Source organism: Musca autumnalis, unplaced genomic scaffold (assembly GCF_047663935.1).
Source record: "Musca autumnalis isolate F117 unplaced genomic scaffold, ASM4766393v1 scaffold_3, whole genome shotgun sequence".
Lineage (NCBI taxonomy): Eukaryota > Metazoa > Arthropoda > Insecta > Diptera > Muscidae > Musca > Musca autumnalis.
In genome coordinates, this window is record NW_027411866.1 from 41,933,509 (window position 1) to 41,953,630 (window position 20,122).

Sequence of the window (20,122 nt, forward strand, 5' to 3'; positions counted from 1 at the left end):
TTTTAGATGAGAAGATGGAAACATTTTTAATTCTCTAAAGCTTGATTTGCGTTGTGCTGATGAAGCTGCACAAACGACTGCCCACCCAACCATGTTACCGGGTGCCCACTGTACATTCCAAGGTAACCCATATTCCGTACCCCCTTACACCAACCCTTGGTCCCTTGTTAAGTCAAACAAAAGTAGAGATTCAGTTCATTTTTGATTTAATGACTAAATTACAAAAAAATAACATTTTTTTTTTAACCTCATACGGTAAATATGGTGATTGTTCAAGACGATGTAGATTTTGAATTATAATAAGCCAATATAAAAATAATCATCTTCCTAATTTTAGACATAATACAAAAATATATATAAAGCTAGGATTAACTAATATTCAATTGAAGAATATGTGTGTACGTTTCAGCACAGAATCTAGAGGTGACTGTAAAACTGTAACAGCTGGTGCTTAAGCTAGGTCAATGACCTGGTAAAATATATTAACAAATTGGAACAAAAAATAAATGGTGGAGAAGCACAAAAAGACTAGACAAAATAAGTTCCAAAGGGAGAACAAAAAAAAAAAAAAACAACTATGTTTAGAGATTATGGGCGACCCAATTCTCAGAGCAAATTTGATAATAACACTAGGTATAACAGTTTCTGTTCGAATGCGCTCTGGACTATGGCAATGATTTTCAAACTGTTGCCATCAACAGCATACCGCAGGTTGGTAATGCCTATAAAAATACAATGGCAGCATTCAAACAGAAAATGTCAACCTTCTTTCCGGGAAAAGGATAATGCAAATATTTTCAACTTAACCAAAAAAAATAATTTAAGTTTTTTTATATATATGTAGTTTGAACAAAATTAATAATTATTTTGGGGAACAATCAATCTCTCTCATAGAATAACGGTACTAGATTAGTGTCGGTAAAAGAAACCAAGTCTTTCCAAATAATTTGAGACCAAAACAAAGGAGAAGTAAATTGATTGTCCCGCAATAAAAAATGAGTATTAAGAGAACAATATTAACTTACGTTATTCGGGCTCCCTCGATGAAAGGCCTTTCATTGGTAGATGCCTGGTGAATATAATGATGACGCTTTTTGAGGTTAGCTTGATATACGCACAAAAAATATACTTCAAGGCATATAATGTTTGAACTCTTAATATTTTCTGGACAATTCTTACTTTTGTTCAAATACCACAATCGATTCAGCTTGTATATTTGCATTTGAATTATCGGAATTTATAGTATCGCTTGCTCTCTTCCTCTTCTTTCACTAAATGGAAGTTTTTTCGTACACACACACTACCTTAACTAGCCAGAAATTATAAAATAACAATTTAGCAATGATGAACTGTTGAGGATATTAATTTTTTCCCAGTAAAAATACGCCAGGTTTTTATCTTCCACTGCGGACACTTGACACTGCAAATTAAATCTGCTCCTTCAGAACACAACTTTAAGGGTGTTTTCCCGGTATGAATCGAGCTCCACGAAATTAGAATTACAAGTTGGGCGACCACACAGAAAACCACGACTGTACTGAATCATGCAGAATTATCTTGGCTGCGAGAACTCACTATCCAACTTGTTATTAGTGTTGCGAAGGGTATTGACTGATCTAATGACAAAACTGGAAATTATTACAATGAGAAATATACATTTGAGAGAGTCCAATTTACGATATTCACCTTGTCGACACAAAACCAATCCAAACAGTGACCAAATAGGGTACATCAATGCTCATGCACATAACACAAAAGTATGCACATACAGAGGTTATCAAAAGAATTTGCAACAATCAAACTATGTGTAATTTGTAATTTCAATTTGATCAGAATTTAGCACATCAAGATGAGTATGCACTCCAGCGAAACGGCGGTCAAGTTGGCAGAAGCAAAACAAAAGAATTCAGCTTGGGAATCACTAGAAAATTATACTTTCTTTATAACATGTATATTCCCATGTATTTCAAACTCCACTTACACGTTTATCAATTAAGCTTGTTCATATGAAAAGGTGAAGCTCATTAATTTCAAATAAAATCAATTATTATCTCGGTTTGTCAACAACAAAGCTTCAAACAGATGAACATTTATTCGAAAATTCAATGAACACAATGCACAAGACTTTCACTGTTAAATGACCAAGCAAAAATGAGGAAGATGGCCTCCTGACACCCTCTATTTCTATCCTCGGAAATATTCCAATGGCATAAAAATCAATATTCAATAAATAAGAGCACGAAATACAACGATCTCCAAAATGTCTACCAAAGAAAGAAACAAAACTATAACCAAGAACAATTAGGCTCAATTATCTATTTCCAACCAAATTCAGCTATCTAAAGCATATCTTATGGATGACTTTGGTAACATAAACTGCATTACCATCAAATGTCTATGTATGCGTTGAAGCGAAAACGAACACAATTAAGGAAACGGAAATACATCACAAGCGCCTCTACATAGACGAAAGCTTTCAGATAAAAACGAATGGTTCGTAAAATTTTACAAGAACCAAATTTTGAACGTATACGTTTTAGTACGAACGGTTCGTGTGACAGGCAAGCATTTTTACAAAAACACCCTGTAACTTCGTATTAATTTAAGAAAAAAAAAACGTACTTCATTTAGGTGGCTGGCAAAAAGCGTATGTTGTGTGTCATGGCAGAACTAACAGGTAGTGGCATCGTAAAATTTTGAATATGTTATGTCAAAACTTTCTTTATGTTGTTGGGGAAATTACAACAAAAATAATTTTTTTTATAAAGGAATTTGACTTTTCATATTCGATCAGCTGGTGTGATACCACTACCTGGTAGTTCTGCCATGGTTGTGTGTGTAGAAATTGTCATTTTGAAAAAGCTTTGAGCGTCGGGTGCGTTTCTTCTTTTTATTTTTTCTATCCAAAACAGGCCTGCTCAGACACATACAAACACATTTTGTAATTGTGTTGCTTTTGAAATACACAAATTTCAATTTTCCTTTGTCTCTCTGTGTACTGTGAGAAATATCGTAACAGTTTTTTTTTATTTTATATTTCAAAATATAGAGTAGAATAATTATTTTATTTTGACCAAATGTGACTGTTGATGTTATAATTTGTTGCAAATCAAGTTCGTGACAAACCAAAGTGCGTTGACAAACCAAACACTCTAATTTGCCGTAAAAATTTTAGGCAAATAAAAATTCGTATTCAGTATCTTCATTTATTTTTTTAGTGTACGCATATAAATTCATAGACAAATTCGAAAACAGAACCTTCCTCATTGAATGTTCAATAGAGACTGATTTTTAATTTTGAAAATATTCAAAACAAAAACAAAAGCTCTCTTTTTAAATTGTGTGTGTGAGAAAATTGACACACACCGACAGCTCAGGTGCGCACCTTGAGCAGGCCTGATCCAAAACAAGGCACTTCAATAGGTAATGGATGCGACATATTGGAATATGTTATGTCTTTATAGGTGTGTTCGTTTACTCAATAATTTGTACTTTGATCCAAACCGTAAACAAACTCATCACACTACGAAGGCATCACTTAAAACAGACGACGGCGTCACTTTGCATTTGTGAACGACATGTTGAACTAGATTGCGAATCGTTCGTTCGTTGATCGTACGGTCACCGACTGATTATAGTTCAGTGAACTATAATGAACTATATCGATTCATCTAATTCATACGCTCTTTTCAATGAATCGTTCAATTGAATTAGTTCGTTCATGAACTATACAACTCTAATTCCAGGTGCAGATTCGTTAAAATTCCTTTAAACGTTTGCGGGGTTTGTCAACTTTAGAGGGGTTGGTTTTTCTTTTCTTTCGTTTTTTCATAGTAAGCGACGCCCAAACCCAAGTTTTTAACGTTCTTATGGGTGAACGCGCGGCACATGTTAGCTCACTATATTGGTGTTAAAGGCAGTTACCTAGGTGACACCACGGGGAGGTCAGTATCCACTTGAGATGAAAGAGGGAGCAAGATAAATCCTGGGCTTTGCCATGTTAAAGCCGGCCAGGACCGTTCCTTGGTATCTTCCATCCCCTACGGAAAAAAAGGCAGCGACATATTTTTTAGGGATCAACAAATTGGCTTGTGCTTGTAGGGATCTTTAAGTGCTTCTGAAATGTATCGAACGGACTGCATTTATCATAACTCCATGTGGACTGCATCAAAAGATGTTGTGAAATTATAACTCTGCATAGCACTACTTCCAAACATTTTTTGCTGAGAAGGTGTACTGCAAGGGTACTTGTAATGATTCAACTGCATCCGCGGATGCAAACTTTTTGCTGGGTAGGAAACCATGGTAGAATAATTATAAGGTAGGCCAGAGCTAACAGCTGATTACAATTTTTTTCTTATTATGGCCTATGCTGTCGGTGAATTGTTCCAACAAAAAACTTCTAATGCAACACTATATTTTAAAATTAAAAATAAGGGAAAACTATTTTTATTTGCATGGCAAAATTAAATTGTTAATTTTTAATAGTAATAGATACTTGCGATAGAACAATTATTGATATTAATTGAAATTTATTCCAAAAGTACGGGAATGGAAAAATTACAAATATATGGTATTTTCCAGTACTGCAAAAATCCACTAATGTTTACTATTGTTCTCAATATCGTAAAGGAAAAATTGTTATCGTAGTAAAAAAAAACTTCTTGCGGGTTCTGGAACTGGCATATTGTAAGAATTCTAGCTGAATTCTCATGGCTGCAGGGTTGTATTTTTCAGCGATTTTTATACCTGGGGCTCAATTCTTGTTCTATGAAAATTTGAAATGAAAACTTTTATAAAGGAAATAAATGTCAAATGAAAAAAATTATAAAGAAAATATTTTTCATTTCAGATTTTCATAGAGCAAGAATCCAGCCCCTGGCCTACCTCTACTTTATTGTACCATGACATGTACTCAACAGTCCTGTCATGTGTAAACGCAGTGTAAATGTGCCTTGGAAAATCGAAAATGTAAAGACGACTTATCGATTTTCTCTTTAACCAAAAGTCGTTTTCGATTTTTAGACGTTTCGAACAAAAAAGTCGAAGACTAATCGAATTAATCTAAAGTCGACTTGCGTTTTTCAAAAACAGTTGATGTCGTGCCATTTGACGATTGTATTGAAAACACGCGAGAAATACCTTTTCCATAATATTGTGCGAATGGCAATTTGGCTACTGTCGGCGCTGACATAGCTGGCTGAGGAAACTCCATAAAGTTGGGAACCTCAAAGGAAATGACTTCCTCTCTTTCAAGGGCTTCCAATTAAAGTTATTGACCCTTTGGAAGAGTGTGTAGTGACCAAGGCAAACTAATTGTGGTGTGAAAAAGTGGAATCATTGGAATCATCATATGGTTGGCTCCTCGAATATTGATAACAATAACAAGTGTATAGGGCCTCGGTTCCATTTGATTTGGGGGAAAATAATGAATGAGCTTCAATAAAAGTTACGAGTGTGTAATAATAAAAATTTGCAAACGTCAAGAAATTCGAAAAAAAGTGTGGGTTTTTGCAAACGTGTAAAACAACAACAAACCCTTTTTGCAAATTATCCAAAAAAGAAGATAACAAAAATACATATAAGCAAAAAAAGGTCCCCCAAGAAAGAAGATAGATAATAAAGAGTGTGTTTGCTATTGTTTGGAAAGCAGAGAGAGAGAGTAGAGAAAACACGACAAGTTTGAAAGCGTTGTATTCTCTGCTCCAATTAAAAACGCCGCAGTCGCAGAACAAATGGGGAGCTGGCTAAGAAATTTAATAGAAAAGAATAAGAAAGTGTATAATTTTTTTGTGTGTTGATTTTAAATTTTTATGAAGATAGTGTTTTTGTTGCAAATTCAGTCAATATGTCATAATAGGAAAACCAAATAAAGTAGTGCGAATGCAAAACAACAACAAACAAAACAAACATTTAACATTGCAGCAGTGCCCAACAGCAGCAGCGAATCAGCTAATAAATAAACAAACAACAATCGGATAGACAGAGGAAATACACAACTGTAAATCTGTATGGTGTGTTAAATTGTGAGTGTTGCCTGATTTCTTGTTGTTTTTTCTCTTTGGGATAATATGTACGTCGGGTGGGTCAAGTGGGAGGCAGACAGACGTTTTATTTTCTTGATTTTTTGTTTGTTTGTAAGAAATTGTAAATTTTGGGGGTTGGTTGTTTTTGTTGCTTTTTCATTATTAATTATGTAGGTCATTTTATAAATACAACACAAATATGATGATACGACTTGGCTCGCCTGTTTGGCTGCTGGCCCCTAACACGCGTTTACTCTTGGGCGGTATAAGTAACATCTACCTCACTTTCTTCTCTGTTGTCGCAAAAGAAGAAAAATAAAGAAGAACATTTGATTTTTTTTAAATTTCTTTTTGTTTTGCCATTTCTATCATCTGAATATGACTATGAATGTATGTATGTATGTTGACCTTCATTTTTGCCTGCTCTGTAGAATGATGATGTTTGTTTTGTTCTTTTCTATTCTTTATTACTCTTGTGTCAAATTTGTTGGCATCTAAAATAACAAAATGTTCTAAAAATACACAATTAAACAAACAAAAACATCAGCATACCTATGTATCCCGATTATCATCGTCATTAGCAGCATCACTTGACTTTATTATCTACCTATGTACCATCTTCTAACATTATCAACATCTTCACTTTGATTCCTCTGAAGATTCTTTGCAGTCGTTTGTCTGGCAAACAACAAAAACAAACATTTTATACGAAAAATTTGGCGACACAAAACTTTGACAACAGTCAGTCACTTACCTACATACAGAGTTCCTTCCCTTTCTCCCTCTCAGAGTAACATAATCACGACCAACGCACCTCTATATTTTATGTGAGATTAAATAAATGTGATTTTGCTTTCTTTGCATTTGATTATTCACGAATATATTTGTTATTTAATTTCCCCTCATATTTGATGATAATAAAAAATTATTTGACACATTTTTTTTAATTTGCTATCACTTTTCAATTGTTGATAAAGGTTTTTAATGGATGATTTATTATTCATGTTATCTTATGTGAAAGAAGCACAGTGGGTAGGTAAGGTAGATAGGCAAAATATGAAAAATATCTGCCAGATGTCAGTAGTCAGCCTCAAAACGTATAAATATCACGGTTAACCGATTTGCTCAATCCCGTTCACTGAAATGGTCCAGTGAACTAGTTGAACTGATAAACAGCTGTTTTTATTAAACGGACTTGGACACACATCAACCCCTAATAATACGTTTATATATAACCGGATTTAATAAACCCACTGGGTTTCAAATGTCAATTCCATTGTCTATATTTCAAATAAATCCTCATAAAGAAGGTTAAACATTGCCTAAAACGCATATTAGACTACACGCTTATAACATGTTTAACCCACTTAGCGCCGTGAATATCTTTTGCGAGAAAACTTAAAATTGTTTATGTTTTTGAGACTTTTGAAGCATTATAGGCCGTTTATATATAACAAGGTTAACCCAGTGGGTCTGGGTTTCAAATGTCATTTCCATTGTATATACTTCAAACAAATCCTCATAAAGAAGGTTAACCCTGCAAAAAACTATAATATAAACGCCGTATTACACGAATATTTCCTTAAAATATTCTTTAAAATTCATCCCTTAGAAATATTTTTAAAAAATCCTCGAATATTTCCTTAAAAATATTTAAAAAAATTCACGAATATTTCTTTAAGCCTATTCTTTTTTTTAAACCCACGATTATTGCCTTAATAATGCTTGAAAAATATCAGTAAATCAGTAGGGGAATTCTGTAAATCTTTTATGATGCCTACAAAAATTGCTAACATTAAATTGTTTATAGTTTCGAATATTGCACGAAGTTAGCTACCAAAATAAGGTTGTTGTTGTTGTTGTTGTAACAGTGTTTTTGTTATGTTTATTTGTTCGTTCCTCTGTTCAATCTGGCTCTGGGTCTATCTCCAGTTCCAGAAAAGTGGCTGCTTCGATGGGATGTAGCCACAGATCCACTGGAGTTAGATGGGTAGGTTTGGCGGGGCAGTTAAAAAGGTGTTGTGTGTCGTGCGGGCCCATGCCGCATACTGGGCATATGTCTTGCACGGCTCGATCGATTTCCGCCCAATACGAATTTAGGCGACTGCAATATCCCGAGCGTAGTTGAGCCAAAACTACTCTGGTTTGTCGTGGCAGCCGACGCTCCTCAGCTGCGATAGATGGAGGATGTACTCCGAGTACTTTATTCACACTATAATTGCTTAAGGCCTTGGCAACTGCGTCCGTGTGAATGCTATTCAATCCTGCTTGATATGCTTGTTGATCTAGGGGTTCTCTCCTGTATCGTTGGACATCTCCCTCTAGAGCATGGATATCCTTCCTGATCTCCCTGAATTGGCCGGGCCTACCCACAAGATGGTGATTGGGATGGTTCACACGATAACATCCAAGCAGATACTGCAACGAAAGCATCTCATTGTGTTGCTTTACAGGAAGAATTTTTGCCTCCTCATGTAGATGGTCCACTGAAGATTTGAGGAGGCACCCTGTCGCTGTTCTCAGGGCGGCATTCTGGCAAGTTTGAATCTTTTTCCAGTTCGAATCACTCAATCTCGGGGACCAGACTGGAGCCGCATAGCTTACCACAGACCGACCTATCCCGTTATATGTGGCCAACAAGGTTTCTTTATCTGCAACCCAAGAGCTGCCGGCCAGGGACTTGAGGACCTTGTTCCTGCTTTTCAACTTGTCGCAGATAGCTGCGGCGTGTGCGCACGACCTGGATGTAGTGTCGAATGTGACCCCTAAAATTTTAGGGCAGTTTGTGGTCGGAGTTCTGCTACCGTCGACCACGACCTTAAACTCACGTCCAAACTGGGCTGTCTATGTGGTGAACAGAGTGGCTGTAGATTTTGTGGGGGAAATCTGCATATTCCTCGAATGGAAAAAGGTGGTAAGATCGGTTAAATAGTTGTTCAGTCTCTCACAGATGTCATCAGGATAGGTACCCGACGCCAGCATCGTGCAATCATCCACATACGTCACGATCTCAATGCCGTCTGGAGGGGGTGGAATACAGGAAAGGTAGAGGTTAAACAGTTCCGGAGATATTACCCCCACCTTAGGGAACTCCCTGTTTCACTCTACGGGTTTTGGACTTCTTATTCCTGAATTCCACGTACGACTGTCGTCCACACATATAATTGACTATCCAACGTTTCAAGCTTGGCCGGAGGGTTGTCTGCTCAATGTCCTCAAACAGCTTGAAGTGCCTGACTGTATCAAAGGCTTTTGATAAGTCAAGCGCCAGCATCACTGTTCTATCGCACGGCCGTCTCTGGTTGAGTCCTTTACAGATATATGTGGTAATGGCGTGCAGCGCTGTTGTCGTGCTTACGAAATCCATGTTGATGATCGGCAACTTGATAGCTATTTCTGATACTGGGGAGGAGCAAGGCCTCAAGTGTCTTTGCTACGGGCGACAAATGCGAAATCGGTCTGTACGACTCACTTTTGCTGGCATCCTTGCCTGGCTTCCGTAGTGGGACCACCCTGCCCATTTTCCAGACATCGGGAACAACGAGGGTGGCTAGCGACAAATTGAAGACTTTGGTGAGATACTCGACTCCCGGCTCATCCAGCTGCTTCAACATTACCATGGAGATTCCATCAGGGCCCAACGCTTTGGATGATTTAGCGTTCCTGATGGCATTGGCAACATCATCCATTGTAAATTGTGGTGGTTCATTCTCGGCAGGAAGATATCTGATGCGACGTAATACTCTCATTCATTGGGGTTGATACGACGAAGCTCATCACGCTCATTTGCTAATTCCGTCGCCTCTGCTTGGAAATTAGGTGTTACTTCGGGTATTCGACCAACAGGGATATGGCGAGCGGCTGCAGCAGTGATGATGTCCCGGAACGTCCTTTCCGCTACCCGAAAATCAGAAGGATTGGGCAATTCTCTGAAGCGGTGATTGGTGAACTCTCTGAAACTCGGCCAATCACCTTTTTTATGATTGACGAACGTGCGGCGTTCAGAGGTGATGAAGTCGGGTGGTCTGCTAATGGAGACAATTATGGGGAGATGGTCTGATCCAAGGGAAATGACGGATTGCCAGGTAACGTCATTTGTCAGACCAGGTGACACGATGGTTATGTCAGGCGAACTGTGACACTCTCCTCTAATTCTGGTATTGCGTCCTCATTGACCGTGCAAAACGTAGAGCTATAAATCTGCTCAGCCAGCGCTGTACCTCTCTGGTCGTTTCCGAGGGCCGAAAGCCACATCTCATGATGCGCATTAAAATCCCCCAGGACCAGACGAGTATGGCCTTGCAAGAGCGGGCTAATGTCAAGCCTATAATCAGGGATACATCTATTTCTCGGCGGGATGTATACATTCAGCAACTCTATCTCGGCAGCTCCACACCTGACTGCTACCCCCATACATTCCATGTACGGGTCATTAGAGACAGGCTCAAGCGAGATAGGTCTGTGTTGGACAGACTGGTGCAATAGGAAAGCCAATCCCCCACCTCCACTTCTGGTGCGATCTTTCCTCAGAACATTGTAACCATCACAATGCTCTAAGCTGTGGTTGTTGTTCAGCTTGGTTTCCTGCACCGCCGCGACCTTGATGTTCTTCCGACTCATAAAATCTACTATTTCCTCGATCTTACCTCGGAGTCCATTACAATTCAATTGCAAAAAGGCTGCATTTTCGGGGATTGGGACAACAACGGCTGGTGTTAAAGGCTGCGTGTGCGGTTGTTGTCGAGGGGACTGCGGGGGAGTTTCGTAATCAGACGACGAGGGAGTCTCGTAATCCGACGACGACTCACTGGGGACTGTGTTCACACAGCATGCAGCAATATAGTCCCTGTCGTAGTCCCTCACGTGGACGAGTCCAGAGCAACCCCTTAGATGTACCCACTCCTGACATCTATTGCATCTCACCGAAGGTTGGATGTGGGTGAAGATGCGGATGTGACAAACTGAGCACAGATATAGTGGTATATCGTGTACTGTCGGATAGTTATTTTGATAACCTATCGTATGGTATATATGAAAAAGTGGAACCGTTCCTGCGAAACAGGTTATTTACTATATGTCCCCTTCGCCGGAATATATAAAATGGGCTTATATCTTGGTTCCCAAAATGTCTTGGGATATATTTCGGGTGCTGTCGGATAGGTATTTTGATTACCTATCGTATGGTATATGTCACTATATGGCACGCAGAGCCGTTCCTGAGAAACATACCATTTACAATAGGGGCCCTTCTGCATATACATATATAAAATGACCGATATCTCGGGTCCCAAAATGTTGACATATTTTTGGTAATATTAATAATGCATTTTTGCATTAACTTTATTTATAATTTGATTTTATATGTACTTAAATTCGTGTTTTTATCGTACGAAGATTTTCAATGTTGGTAAGCGTCTAAATGAAAATGGGCGCTGGAGTTGTTTACGAATTTATTTTCACAAACATTAATGATCGAAGACTTGTTGCAAGTAAAAAAGGAAAGCCGAAGATTCGAACCCACAAAACCACCACTATGTGACTTGGTTTCGCTGTTGGTAGCAGATCATAAGACATATCGGCTGTTGAGTGGCTTCTCTCTCTCACTTGCAATGTTTTTTTTTTTTACAGTGGAGAGCTTTTCCCCATTTAACCTTTATGGCTTCCACGACAAACGCTTTTTAGTGCAGTTCGGCTCTGTACGCTAACACGCCATGATAACACTTTTTATATGTTTTTCCAGCACGTGGGATAAAACACCAGGCTAATTTTTATTTATTTGAAAATTTTGCCTATTAGGGCGAAGATAATTAGAGTCCAGCTTAATGATCGAAGCTTTTTTGCAAGTGAAAAAGAAAAGCCGAAGATTCGAACCCACACAACCACCACTATATGACCTGGTTTCAATAAAATCATTCCTTTCCTGTAGAACAATTTGAACACTACATATCAACTTCAATGCTTCCTCAAGAAGGTGTTGCCGATAATTCTACATCACCAGTAATATAGAGAGTGAATCAAGCAACCGATCAAAGAAATCTTTTTTTATTGGCGCCCAACACAGTAGTTATGCACCACGACTTTCCTTTTTCTAGCGCACATTGAACACTACATATCAACTTCAATGATTCTTCAAGAACAATACAGAGACTGATTTAAGTAAACAATCTTTGCGATCCTTTGGTTTTTTAAAGCCCAACTCAGTGGCCCTGTACTACGACATTCCTTTCCTGTACACTATATATCAACTTCAGTGCATCCTCAAGTACATGGAACCTGTAATAGTGCTTCCTCTACCTACAGAGAGTGAATCAAGGATACAATATTCGCAAATGTGTTGTTTTATTGGCGCCCAACGTGGGCCGTGTAACACGATGATTCATTCCTGCAGCGCAAATTGATCACTACATATCAACTACAATGTTTCCTCAAGTATATGTAACCGATAATAGTGCTTCAAAATTAATACAGAGAGTAGGTCAAACAATCTCAGTCTTTTGTTTTATTGGCGCCCAACACAATGGCCATGTACCACGTTCATACCTTCTCCTGCAGCACACATTGAACATTACATATCAACTTCAATGCATCCCCAAAATACATGAATCCATTAATAGCGCATCTTCTACCTACAGACAGTGAATAAAGCACACAATCTTCGCTTCTGTTGTTTTAAGCGTAAATTTTATAACACTGTTCTTACTATTAACTAACCCACACACTTATATACACATCTACATTCTTCCTTGGCTGCATAAAATTATATTTGTGGGCGTTATAATTGTGATGACATGCAAACATTGTAATTGTTTTTCTTCTTATTATACAGATATTAAAAAATTCTCCCCATTTGATATTAAAGAAACTGTAATCAGCAGGATTTGTTTACTTCTAAGGCAGGCTCCACCGAACTCATCACCCTATCATCAGCTAATAATTGTTGTTAACCTTGATTTTGTGTCACCCACATGCATTTTAAATTAGTTTTTTTTTTCTTTTGTTTATATTGTTTTTTTTCTAAGGAGTTAATCTATTGACGTTTATCAAACCAAGAATAGCAGGAGGAGAAATTTACATATTCTGGGTGTACATTTTATAGAATTTCTTTAAAATTGAATTGTGGGCAATTATTGAGAATTTCGGGATGTGAGGGAAGTATTCGCACGTCAATTTGTAGAGCAATGCTGTACACGAGCATTCACTGGTGTTGCTGTCACATTTTTATTCTCTTTTATCAGTCGCTGTTGAAAAGGCCACAAAACAACAGGTCTGTTCATTGATTTCGCAATTAAAAGGTACTTGCAAGTACTTGATATTATAAGACAGGAAAGACCTTTCACGGATAATCCTTACGTTAAAAATATCCTCCTAAAACTTTTACATCTCTACACGGAGGAAAAACAGGGCCTCCCTAACATATGTCCCAAACATATTTTGTAGCGTTCAATTGTTCTACAGAAATGAACCTTCGTCTTATATGGCCATCTGTGTAGGTCGTCTGTGAAACAAGACGATTGCGAATATTGTGTGCTTCCAAGAATTACGAGTCCCCTCGGCTGTTGATGGTAGAGAGTGGTAGTGTTACATGGCCACTGAGTTTGGGCGTCAATAAAGAACACGATTTTTATAGATTATTTGGTTGATTCACTCTCTGTATTGTGGACGATTCGTCGTTACTGGTATCATGTACTTTCTATGAAAGCATTAAAGTTGGTATTTAGAGTTGGCTTTATATTGCCATACGTTGCGCCGCCAGTGAAACAAAGCGGTGGCGGATATTTTTTTGTTTGATTCACTGCCTGTATTGCGGATGATGCACTGCTATCGGTTTCATATACTTAAGGAAGCATTGAGGTTGATGTATAGTGTTCAAACTGCTACACAAGAATGAACGAATTTATTGAATTCCGTTCTGCTTAGCTTCTACTTGTGAGAAGCGATGTTCTCATCTGGCATGGCTTGATAAATTTGGTAGTGCGTAGTTGTTTACATTAGTAGTATTATATATATTTTACAGAGGTGTATTTTATCTGTTAAACTTTTAAAATGTAAGGATCAATCACAATAGGACATGGTCGTAGCCAGGAATATATATGGAGGGGCAGCTGCTCCCCTCTAGATCATTTGCATGTAAAAAATTATAAATATTACGAAAAACAAGCATTCGCAGAGTTGTTTTTGAAGACAAATTGTCTGGTGTAAACGCCTAGTTAGGAACCCTATTGTAAATACATTTTTACATACTAAAATAATTTGTGGGAACGCTTTTTACTTTAGTTTATTTGCCATTATTTTTTTGCATATAAGGTGGGTGGATACGGGTCGTAGATTTATGAAAACCTTGCCAAACAATTGATGGCAACCAACAACAATAAACAGCCACATAAAAATCCCTCATTCACCAACCAAACAAAGCAAATCGTTTCGTGTCAATCGTTTATTTGGCTTTTGAACTACTGCCAAATCAGAAGACATCCGGCAAATGCAGAAAAAACTAAGCAGCTACTAACCCATAAACAATTAAAATTTAATGGTAGTGTCGGGAATAGAACGACACAAATTATGGGATTTTTTTTAGTGGGACAAAATATGTGGTAAAATACAATACAATTTAAGAATAGCGAATTATTCAAAAGAAAAATCTCGCAATGCTACAACAAGAGATGAAGTATGAACTCTTGAAGAAGAACTTCCGAAATAAAGTTATCTCTTTATGAAGTTTCGGTGAAGTTTATTGGTGTTTGGCCAAAAACACCACCTAGCAGCATTACATTCTTACTTAAGTCATTTTTGGTAAAAAAAAAAAATAAATAAAAATCGAGCTGAAGTATGTAAGCTTGTACATAAACGGAATTGCCAATAGAGACATACTGATCATACTTGGCGACTTCAACGCTAAAATCGGTTGTGAAAACGAAGGACTATCTTTCATCATGGGAAAACACGGCATGGGTATTATGAATGACAATGGCGAACGGCTTGTGGAACACTGCCAGGCAGCGCAGCTGGTAATAGGTGGCTCTATATTCCCACATAAACGGATACGCAAATACACATGGACATCTCCAGATGGCAATACACAAAATCAAATTGAACATATATGCATCCGCAGAAAATGGAGCGGTTCCCTCATAGATGTGCGCACCAAACGTAGTGCCGATATTGATAGCGACCACGAGCTCGTAGTGGCAACGCTCAAAATCAATCTTAATCCAGACTACAACTGGAAAATCAAAATCCCGACTACAACTGGAACCTAATCCACGAACGGAAATGTCTAAAACAACAGGCTTTAGGAGATGTACAAAGCAAGGAACGATATAAAGCCGTCGCGAAAATGGTAAAACGATCGGCGAGAAATGACAAAAGGAACTTCCCAGAAGCAATGACCAAAGAAGCGGAAGCAGCAGCAGGATCAAACAATATGAAAGAACTCCACAAAATAATAAAGCGCCTTTCAAATAACTCACAAATCCGTACACAAATGTCGAAGAGCAAACGAAACGATGGAAGCAGCACTTCGAAGTCATAAGCAACATGGACGGTGACGATTGCAAGCCTAACCACCAGCAAAACTATGGAAATCAAATGCCAGACGATTCCATTATCACAAATGCCCCCACAATATCAGAAATTGCAACAGCAATTAATAAATTGAAAAGGAACAAGGCGCCAGGAGAAGATGGCATACCACCCAAATTATTACAAGTGGACCCTACAACATCGGCAAAAATTATACACACCCACATAAACGAGGCATGGTCCAATGAAAGGCTGCCTTGCGCATGGACGAAAGGTACTATAATTAAACTGCCAAAGAAAGGTGACCTAAAACAATGTGACAACTGGCGGGGAATCACCCTACTTAACACTGTTTACAAATAATTGCAATCATTATAAACTAGAGATTGCAGCCTATTGAAGGAACATTACGTGATGAACAGGCCGGGTTCCGCCCACATCGTAGCTGCGTTGATCAGACAAACACCCTGCGTGTAATAATAGAGCAGTCTATAGAATGGCGAACTCCACTTTATCTCGTTTTTTAGATTTTTGATAAGCATTCAATTCTATTAAACGAAGTGCAATTTGGTCCGCTTTGCAAAAAAAAAAAACGGGTACCGACGAAGATTATAAACATCATAAAGGCAATGTATAACAACGCAACATTACAAGTCAAGCACAGCAACACAATTAGCGAGCCTTTCACAACCAACGCCGGGGTGAAACAAGGTTGTCCCTTATCCCCACTGCTCTTTGCGGTCGTTCTCGACGATATCATGGAGAAGATTTCATCGAAGAAAAGAGGAATCGTTTGGACACTTCATCGTCATCTAGAGGACCTGGACTTTGCAGACGATATTTGCCTCATGTCGCATAAGTTCAACGATATGCAGGAGAAAGTAAATTAACTTGTTCTTCGAGCAAAAGAGGTTGCCCTCGAAATAAACACAAAAAAGACGCATGCAATGCGCTTGAATTATTCAATGGACAACCAAATAAAAATAAACAACGAGCCACTACAATATGTGAAATCATTCTGCTACTAAGGATGTTTCATGGAAATTGACGGAGGAGTGGAAGAAGACGTCAACAGTAGGCTAAATAAAGATAGATCTGTGTTTGGTCGTCTTAACAAAACATGGAGGTCACAACATCTTCCCCTACAAACAAAACTGCGCATATTTAACGCGTGCGTAAAATCTATTTTGTTATATGGGAGCGAAACCTGGCTGATTTCAAATTCAACTATCAACACACTACAAGCATTTATTAACAAATGCTTAAGAAGAATTTGCGGCATCTTTTGGCCAAATAAAACTTCCAATGTAGAACTATTGAATAAAACTAATGAAGAACCCATTAAACGCCTGATCACAAGAAAAAAGTGGAAGTGGATAGGCCACACCCTGCGAAAAAGTCCCGACATCATTTCTAGAATTGCTTTAGACTGGAACCCCCAAGGCAGTAGACGTCCAGGTCGGCCGAAGAACACTTGGCGCAGAACAGTTTCCATGGAATTAAAAAGAATGAATAAGTCGTGGGAAGAAGTTAAATGTATTTGTAACAATAGAATAGAATGAAATTTTCTTGTAAATGCCCTATGTTCCCAAGTGGAATGAATAAAGGAAAAAAAAACATATTCCACACAACTCTGTTCAACTTGTAAATATTTCTATGCAACCCTGTACATAGTTAATAATCAAACTATTTTATTACAACAATGTATTTACTACTTTTGCTATACCGTTTTAAGAAACAGTGTACTAGACGAGAATGTCGCTTCTCAAAAGCACTAAAGCAAAAAAACAAAAACTCAATAAAATCATTTTGAGATCAACCTTTGAGGAACCAAATTGTCAACCAGCTTTTAATAAGTTTTGGCCATAGTACTAGTTGTGAAACCAAGTGGAAGATACCAACCAAAGTACAAAGTTTAATAAATAGCATTTAAACATCAATAATTTTAGTGGACATTGGGTATAACCTTAAACGAAGAGCTGCTTTAGAGCTAAATTCACAATATACACTAGAAACCTGGTTAGCGCTGTCAACCTTAGCGAATGCATTGCCATGAGTTTGTTGTTTTTTTTTTTTTTAAGCAAAACAAAACCATGTCGAAACTTTTGATCTGCTTTCCGCCTATGACTGGTTCCATTTGGATTTTAGCAACGAAAATAACTATTTCTGACTACTTAAAGCGGTGAACACATTTTAAAACAGCTTTTTGTCTAAACCAAACCACTAAAATGTTCACGAAATCCTGATGATTGGCGAACAGGTGTGTCTTTATTAGTATCTTTCTGCTTCCAACTAGCATATTCCAGATGGAAGCACTTTAAAACACCTGCACTTTATGAGGAATTCCGGTTCGCAGAGAAGAGAAACTAATAAACATAGCCGATAGCCTTAGATGCTAGTGCTATTTTTTATATAATTTTATTGTAATTTTTTATTATAATAAATATTTGAAATAAATAAATAAATAAAAATAAACTAATAAACATGTACAAATTGCGAACACTGAATATCATTCTACTTAATTCTATTTTGGTATCCAATTGAAAATCAAGTGGGAAGTTCTTGTTGTTGTAGCAGCATATGATATGATTGTATGTTCTTTTTCCTACATAATTCGACTGTTATTCTATCTCCAGGCCTAGGAATGTGGCTGCTTTCATGAATTGTAATCACAAAGCTACTGGAGTTAGTTGAGTAGGGTTGGCAGGGCAGTAAAGGTGCAGTGAGAGCCAAGATCACACATTTTTCCGCCTACATTACGATCTTTATGCCGTCTGGAGGAGTTGGAATACAGAAGAGTTAGAGGTTAAACAGTTCCGGAGATAAAGATCATCCTATCTTCTGGAACATTTTGTTTCATTCTACGTAGCTTCGACTTGTTGTTCCTGAATTCCACGTATGACCGGTGTCCTAGACGAGAATCACCTTGGCTGCCTTTCTGGATATAGAGGGTGCCTTTAACAACGTGAAACTCGAATCCATCCACTCCTCTCTAGAATCGCTGGGTGTCCCCTCTATCCTAATAGATTGGATTGATAGCATGCTTAGAAGCAGGCTTATCAATTCAAATATTGGGGAGAGCTCTATTAGATCTGTCACCAGAGGCACACCTCAGGGGGAGTCTTATCTCCCTTGCTCTGGCTATTGGTGATAAATGGGATACTCAGGGAATTCGACAATCTAGGAACTAAGGTAGTTGCTTATGCGGACGATGTGGTCATCCTGATTAGCGTGAAATTTCTGTCCACATTATCTGATTTAATGCAAAGAGCACTTGCCAAACTCTCACGCTGGGCTCACACCAACAGACTTGGCGTGAATCCGGTAAAGACAGAGCTGGTGCTCTTTACTAGAAAAAGAAAGACCGCCGAGTTCGTACCACCAACACTAGATGGAGTGCAGCTAAATCTCTCTACAGAGGCGAAGTACCTGGGAGTGATTCTTGACCATCAACTTAGATGGAAAAGGAACACGGAGGAGCGCACTAAGAGGGGTCTAATTGCACTCTATTCTTGCAAGAACTCAATAGGTAAGAGCTGGGGTCTGAGACCACATGTCATACACTGGTTGTTCTTGACAGTGGTATGCCCCATTTTGACCTTTGGATGTCTTGTTTGGTGGCAGGCCCTGAACAACAAGTCCAATTTGTCTAGGTTAGCTACTATGCAAAGATCTGCTTCAGTTCTTATTACAGGAGCAGTGAGGAGCACCCCTCAAGCAGCACTGAGTGCAATACTGAACATTCAGCCTCTGGACATTTCTGTTCAGTATATAGCATCCCGTAGTGCCTTGAGGCTCAAGGAGCTTAATCTATGGCGATCCTCACGGTCTGGGCATGCTAGTATTTTACACCAGCTTAGCAGTAAGATCGGACTAAGTGACGGAGGGAGTGTAACTGACTACATTTCGCCTTCGCTGGATTTCGATGCAGCGAAGGTCTCTATCCCTGACAGAAGTGAATGGGAGCATGGCAGGCCTCTACCCGATAGCCTCTCCATCTTTACTGATGGTTCAAAGATGGTTGAACGTACTGGAGCGGGGGTGTACTGTGAGGAGCTGAACATAAGACGTTCTTATAAGCTTAATACAAATTGCAGTGTTTTTCAAGCGAAAGTCTTCGCAGTATTGAAGGCCTTAGAATTGATAGTAGGACTGACGGACCAAGTAGGTAGGACAGTCACAGTCTACGTAGATAGTCAGGCTGCCCTTAAGGCGCTAGGGTCATATACTATTAAATCTAGGATCGTTCAATTGTAGGTCTACCTTAAAAGCATGTAATTTAAGCGTTAACCTTTGTTGGGTGCCAGGACACTGCAATGTTGAAGGAAACGAGATTGTTGACGAATTAGCAAGGCGTGGCTCCCAGTCCTCTGACCTTACGGTAGAGGACTATGTCAAGCCACCGCTCTGCTACTTCCTCGGCAAACTCAGTCCGTTCTATGCAGAGAAAACCGTAAGGATTTGGCAGGACGTACCTGGTTGCAAGGTATCGAAGTCAATCTGGCCGGCAATCTCAGGGTGTAGAACTGCGTCCCTTCTCTCACTTTGCAAGTCGGAGATCAGAATCGCTACAGGAG

General features: G+C 38.5%; 1 protein-coding gene and 1 long non-coding RNA gene across 17 annotated transcripts in view; one reads left to right on the plus strand and one right to left on the minus strand.

The window, feature by feature from the left end:
- On the minus strand, positions 1–2,405 carry LOC141397835 (uncharacterized). The gene is made up of 3 exons (XR_012411526.1): positions 1,982–2,405; positions 1,687–1,921; positions 1–1,628 (listed from the first exon to the last, which is right to left on the minus strand). It is a non-coding gene; the product is annotated as an uncharacterized lncRNA (long non-coding RNA).
- A 2,663-nt stretch (positions 2,406–5,068) lies between these two features.
- The window catches only part of LOC141397003 (uncharacterized), an 82,059-nt gene continuing 67,005 nt past the window's right edge, over positions 5,069–20,122 (plus strand). Inside the window, exons 1-2 of one of the 16 annotated variants that reach the window (XM_073972762.1) lie at positions 5,069–5,356; positions 5,844–6,026. The gene's annotated coding sequence lies outside the window, so the exon portion shown is untranslated. Of the gene's footprint in view, positions 5,504–5,819; positions 6,027–20,122 lie in introns of all 16 variants that reach the window. The other 15 variants (XM_073972767.1, XM_073972756.1, XM_073972755.1 and 12 more) reach the window with 15 other exon arrangements.